At 42.6% G+C, this 6,353-nt stretch overlaps 1 pseudogene; it reads right to left on the bottom strand.

Moving 5' to 3' along the window:
- Positions 1–5,783: 5,783 nt before the first annotated feature.
- LOC115930415 (small ribosomal subunit protein eS28-like) lies at positions 5,784–6,056 on the bottom strand (annotated as a pseudogene).
- Between the last annotated feature and the right edge of the window lie 297 nt (positions 6,057–6,353).

The raw sequence follows: 6,353 nt of genomic DNA, 5'->3' as shown, positions 1-6,353 counted from the left end.
TAACTCAGAACAGAAGGAAATGCTTGTGCAAAGGACTGCCCTAAGTGAAATAGTGGGGAGTGGCCCCACTAACTATTCAAGTGAAGGCTGAAACGACTCCGTGGATGGGATGCAGCAGAGAGAATCTAGGTGTATTAGTCTGCCAGGGCTGCCATAATAGAATACTGTAGACTGGGTGGCTTAAACGACAGAAACTGATTTTCTCACAGTTCTGGGGGTTAAGGTGCTAACAGGAGTGGTCTCTGTGGCTGGCAGATGGCCGCTTACTTCCTGTGCCCTCACATGTGCACATGCATCCTTAGTGTGTCTCTGTATGTCCAAATATGCTCTTCTTATAAGGACACCAATGATATTGGATTTGGGCCCACCCTAACAGGCTCATTTTAACTTGATCACCTTTTTCAAGGCTCTGTCTCCAAATACAGTAGCATTCTCAGGTGCTAGAGGTTAGTGCTTCAACATATGAATTTTGGGACACATAATTCACCCCACAACACAATGATTCTATATGTTTTTAATAACCACAAACACATATAACCAAAAATGTAGTCGTGTGTTAAGGGATAAGTGTAGAGGAAGAATAGAGATGAAATTTAAATGTATTAAAATGCACTAAAAAGGAAAAAAAATGGAAAAAGCATTTCCCAAAAGAGTTAAACCATTGTCAAATCATTTCAAGCCAGTAGTAAGCTGGGTTAATTGTCAAATGCTTCAGCAAGCTCTAGTGGGGGAGTTAACAGCAGTTATTATCTTAAAAAGAACACATTTCTTTTAATGCTATTATGTTTTAGAAGTGCATAAAAGGTTTCCAAGGAGAGTCCCTTTTGTGTAATGATGCAAATTGTACTGAGTGGTATGCATCATTTCTGGGGTGACATCTGGGGGTAAAGTCAGAAAAATCTAAAGCCTTAGCAATATGTTAAGGTAAATTTTCTTGAACTGGAAGAATGGAGGTAGCTTCTGAAGATGGAATACACAGAGCTTTGTAAAATAGAGATAATAAGAGGGAAATAACAGGTTTTAGAATCTTGCAGGTTTCCTGCTGTTTATAGTTCACACATCCAAATATAGCTGTCTTTTAAGTTTTTAAAACATCCATTTTGTGTGAAAATCCATCTCTATAGATAGTCTCGGCCTTAGTGAAATAGACTAGGAAAGGAATATCAGTAACTGCACAAGTCTCTTTGAAAGAAAATGATTTGCACCAAGGATTCCTGGCTATCTGGATTTTCTGAATATAAACAAAAGAACTTCTGGGGAAAAACAGCAGAATAAAAAACATTAAAATGGAAGAAAAAAGAAATAAATCAAAAGAGAGATATGAGTCTACTATGACTAATTTTTACTTCTCCTAAGTTACTCTTTTATTTCCTGGCACTAATCTCCTTCCGAGGCCAAGAAGTTTTATCTCACTTATTTATGCTCCATTACAAGTATTTCTCCTGAGGTTGGTATTTGGGTAGTGTGGAACAATCAAACATTTGCAGATGCCGTGGCAATGAATCGTTGTTTCTGTTTTCTTTCTCTCTCTCTCTCTCTTTTCCACCATGAATCCATTAGACATTTACCTTTATTACATTTATGAATGCACCCTGAGTCCAAGAAAGCTCTGGGTGAATCTAGACCATACATCAAATATCTCTAAAGTGTTTAGGTACTGGGATGAGAACTTCATAAATAATTATGTCCTAGATTTTGTTATTATTCACTAGTGAGGCATATTCCTGTCTAAAGTTGTTTCGAAGAACTCACCTGTGAAATTCCAGTAAAAGATGTATCACTTTTTTAATATCCCCCAAGCCCCCATCACTGATACCCAATCTTGCTTCCAAACTTCTTGAGGAAGTTGAAAGTTCAATGGCAGTGCCTCTGTTGACTCAGTCTTTATTACTGTCTCCATCACAGGTATTTTGTTCTAATGGCATCTCCCAAAGAACCATTGTTCCATTAAATTATCAACCAATGTTCACACAGAATCTGTGACTATGCATACAATTAAGATGTGATGTAATTTACAAAGTGATGTAACAATGGGATGCGGCTCAGTCTCATAGTCCCCTTATCATGAATGGACAAGCAAAAACCCACCCTGTGCCTGTGTTTTACTTTGAGACGATTTTCCAATAATATTCTTTATTTGCATTGCATTATTTAAATTTTATACTTTCACAAAGTGAAAAGTACAGCAGTAGGAACAGCCAGCACTAAGCACAAGTGATACTGGCCAAAAGTCTCCTTGTCGGCCAGGTGTGGTGGCTCAGGCCTGTAATCCCAGCACTGTGGGAGGCCAAGGCGGGCAGATCACTTGAGCCCAGGAGTTTGAGACCATCCTGGGCAACATGGCAAAACCCTGTCTCTACTAAAAATACAAAATAAACTAGCTAGGTAGGGTGACACATGTCTGTAGTCCCAGCTACTTGGGAGGCTGAGGTGGGAGGATCACTTGAGCCCTGGAGGCTGAGGCTGCAGTGAGCTCTGATTGTGCCACTGCCTACTCCAGCCTGGGTGACAGAGTGAGACCCCGTCTCAAAAAAAAAAAAAAAAAAAAGTCTTTTTCTCTCTCTCTCTTTCTACCTGCTTTTACATATTTTACGTAATGTCTATTTTAATCCAGGCTCTATATCAAAGCACTGGGTATTAAATATTCAAAGATGAATAAAATAAAGTAGCAATGATAATTCAATATAATAAATTCTATGCTCATGGTATAAACTAGAGGCTATTAGAGCATATCTTAGTTTGGGTACCCCCACCCACCTAAATTGGAGCCTAAGAAAAATATGATGTATGAGTGTTTACTTAGGTGATCATTCCAAGAATCAGAGGTGAGAGTGTGGAGGGTGAGAGAGGGGATAAAAAAAGCTGATAAAGGATGTCAGTGAGCAGCTGTGGGCATCAGGGGCACAACCCCACTGGAGTCCCTCTGAAGAACTGGGTAGAACGAGCCTCAGAATCATCTCCCTGGAGGATCCACTGATTCCAGCCCCTTACTAATTGGCGGTTGCCTCTGGGATGTATTAGCGTCCCCCACACTTCTATGTTGCTTCTGTAACCAAGCTGAGCAGCTTCCTATGGATTCAGAGAAAGCCCAGAGGCAGCAAAGCAGAGGGAAGCTTCCGAGAGGACTGGAAGTGGGGAGTGGGCAAACCACATGAGCCCCTTCCCAGGCAGGCCAAGAAGCTGTGGCACAGAGCATCACAAGCATTGGCTACAAAGAGTATTAAGGGGCTCATAATTTTATTTTGGAGAAGGGAGAGGAGGTTCCCTGGAGTAAACAAGCCCGAAGCTAAACCTCAAAGAGGAGTGGGCAAAGGAGAAAAGGCCTTCTAACATACAGAGGAGCTTCAGCAAAAGAGGGAGCACACTTGGAGAAGTGCGAATATTTAGGTAGGGATAATGTGCAAGAATAGAGAGAAAGAGATGAATCCAAAAGAAATTTAGGAAGTTGACTGACAAGACTTGTGAAAGGCAAATGGTGTTTTAATGGGAGAAAAGGGGAGAAAGAAGTTTCTGGTTATGGCAGTAGAGTAGGTGGATACAGAGGGAAGGATAGAAAACTTGTTTATGGGATGAGGAATATGGCAAGTTCAGCTTTGCTCATTAAATGTCTATGGTGCCTATAGAATGTACAGGTGGTAACATCTTATAATTAGATGTCTGAAACATGAATCCATTAGATACCTGCCTTTATTCGATTTATAAAAGCACTCTGAACCTATTTAAGCACTGCGTGCATCTGGCCATGCATTAACTGTCTGTGAACTGAGGGGAGACGTGAGGTCTAGAAACACAGATGTATCTAAACCCATCCCAAGGGGTTATCAAGGATGTAGGTGTAAGTGAGATTATGCAGAATATGTACAATGAGGAAAGAAGAGAGTTGATGACAGAGCCTTGATGTTTAAATGGCAAGTAAAGAAAGAGAACTCCAAGATGGATATTGAGAACCTGTGGTTGAAGGAGTAGAAGGAAAATCATGAGAAAGTAATAAAATGAGAACCAAGGGCAGTAAGAATGCCAGGGAGAGAGGACAACAATGCCAGCCACCATACAGAGGTCAAGGAAATTAAAAGCGAAAAGTATCTTTTGGGTTTAGTGATGGAGAATTGGTTGGGGATCACAGCATAGTGAGAGTTGCTGCTGCGATGCCACACCAGGCCGTGGGCTAGGTGCTTTGTGTCCACTCTCTCACGGAATCCTCAAGCCAGCCCTCTGAGTTGTTGCCACTATTCTATGCAGAGTGCGACACATGAGGGGTGCAAGATACAGAAAGATTATGTCACTAGTTTAGGAAATGGTAGCGCCAGGGTTGACAGCCAGGTCATCCGATTTCTACATCCAATATTACATTATTGTCTTAGTCCATTTGGGCTACTATAGTGAAATACCATAAACTGGGTAGCTTATAAACCACAGGAATTTATTTCTCACAATTCTGGAGTTTGGGAAGTCCAACATCAAGGTGTCAGCAGATTTGGTGTCTGATAAGAGCCTGCTCTCTGGTGGCCGGGCACAGTGGCTTATGCCTGTAATCCCAGCACTTTGGGAGGCTGAGGCGGGTGGATCACGAGGTCAGGAGATCGAGACCATCCTGGCTAACACGGTGAAACCCCATCTCTACTAAAAATAAATACAAAAAAATTAGCCGGGCCTGGTGGCAGGCACCTGTAGTCCCAGCTACTCAGGAGACTGAGGCAGGAGAATGGCGTGAACTCGGGAGGCGGAGCTTGCAGTGAGCCGAGATCGTGCCACTGCACTCCAGCCTGGGTGACAGAGCAAGACTCCATCTCAAAAAAAAAAAATAAATAAATAAGAGCCTGCTCTCTGGTTTATGTATGGCCACTTTCCACTGTGTCCTCACATGGTGGAAGGGGTGAGAGAAGTCACTAGATCTCTTTAATAAGGACACAGAACCATTTTGTGAGGGCTTCACCGTCATGACCTAATAATCTCCCAAAGGCCCCACCTTCAAAAACCCTCATATTAGGGATTACGTTTCAACACATGAATTCTGGGTACAGTGTTGGAGGAGACTTAAACATTCAGTCTACAGCAACTATAATACCTCATAGATACCACACCAGGAAGAAGAATATCTTTTCTATGGAGACAGGAGGGAAGAAGGTAAGGGACATGTGAAGGCAGATATTGGCTGTGTGGGAGTGGAGGAAATTTGTGCAATTCATGTCAGCCTCTATTTTCTCTGTTAAGACTTTGAGTTCCTTTTCTGTTTGTTTGTTTGTGTTTGTTGGTTTGTTTGTTTGTTTGAGACAAGTGTCATTCACTCTGTTGCCCAGGCTGGAGTGCAATGGTGCAATTTCAGCTCACTGCAACCTCCACCTCCCAAGTTGAAGTGATTCTCCTCCTTCAGCCTCCTGAGTAGCTGAGATTACAAGCATTTGTTACCACACCCAGCTAATTTTTGTATTTTTAGTAGAGATGGGATGTCACCATGTTGGCCAGGCTGGTCTCGAACTCCCTGCCTCAAGTGATATGCCCACCTCAGCCTCCCAAAGTGCTGGGATTACAGGCATGAGACACTGTGCCTGGCCTTTGAGTTCCTTTTCTGAGGCAAAGTAGGGCAACGTGAAGTTATGATAGGGAAACTGAGAGCAGAGGTGAAATTTCAGAATAATTGCTGGGGGAAGAAGTGGACATCTCTAAATCTGGGGCCTCAAAGCTTGTCTGCTTTTAAGAACTGTCTCTCCTCCCATGCCATCCACCCAGATGCAGTTGGATCACCCATGTTCCAATTTTCTCCTCATACAATACAAACACTTCATTTAAGAGCAACAGATATTCCATGCGGGCCAAGTGGTCGACCTATCCAAGACCAAGTAGCAGGTTCCATGTAGCCTGCAAGCCTCTAGCTCTGACCCCAATAGGGTGAGCACATCTCCCTCCCAGCTGTGGCCTTTCATGTTCTTGATTATGGAGTAGCTCAGGAAGTCCATGAATTCCACATGCACCTGTGTGTACTGTCCCTGCTAGTCAGTCCTGCCCAGAACCTTGGTATCACTGGCCAGCTTAATGGGCTGTACATGGCTTGTGTTCATGGTAGTAGCACAGCTGTGGTTGGGCAGAGATGCTGTGTTAGAAATTGACTTACCCTTCTGATCATAGATGTTTGGTTCATCAGTGGGCATCTGATCCAAACTTAGCCAATCCTATTTTCTTGCCTCCCAAGTCAGGGTTTATTCTGCACTAACTAGAGTCCCTCCCCAGGAAATTTGGAAGTAGAAGTGAAAAGAAAATCATCTCTCTTCTTGTGTAAAAATTGTAAATATAAAGATGGAGGATGTTGGTGACTGGAAGGTCTTAGGAGGATCAATATATAAAACCCCTGCTATATT

The sequence above is a fragment of the Gorilla gorilla genome, chromosome 14 (genome assembly GCF_029281585.2).
Source record: "Gorilla gorilla gorilla isolate KB3781 chromosome 14, NHGRI_mGorGor1-v2.1_pri, whole genome shotgun sequence".
Lineage (NCBI taxonomy): Eukaryota > Metazoa > Chordata > Mammalia > Primates > Hominidae > Gorilla > Gorilla gorilla.
This window is presented reverse-complemented; position numbering and strand designations above follow the sequence as displayed.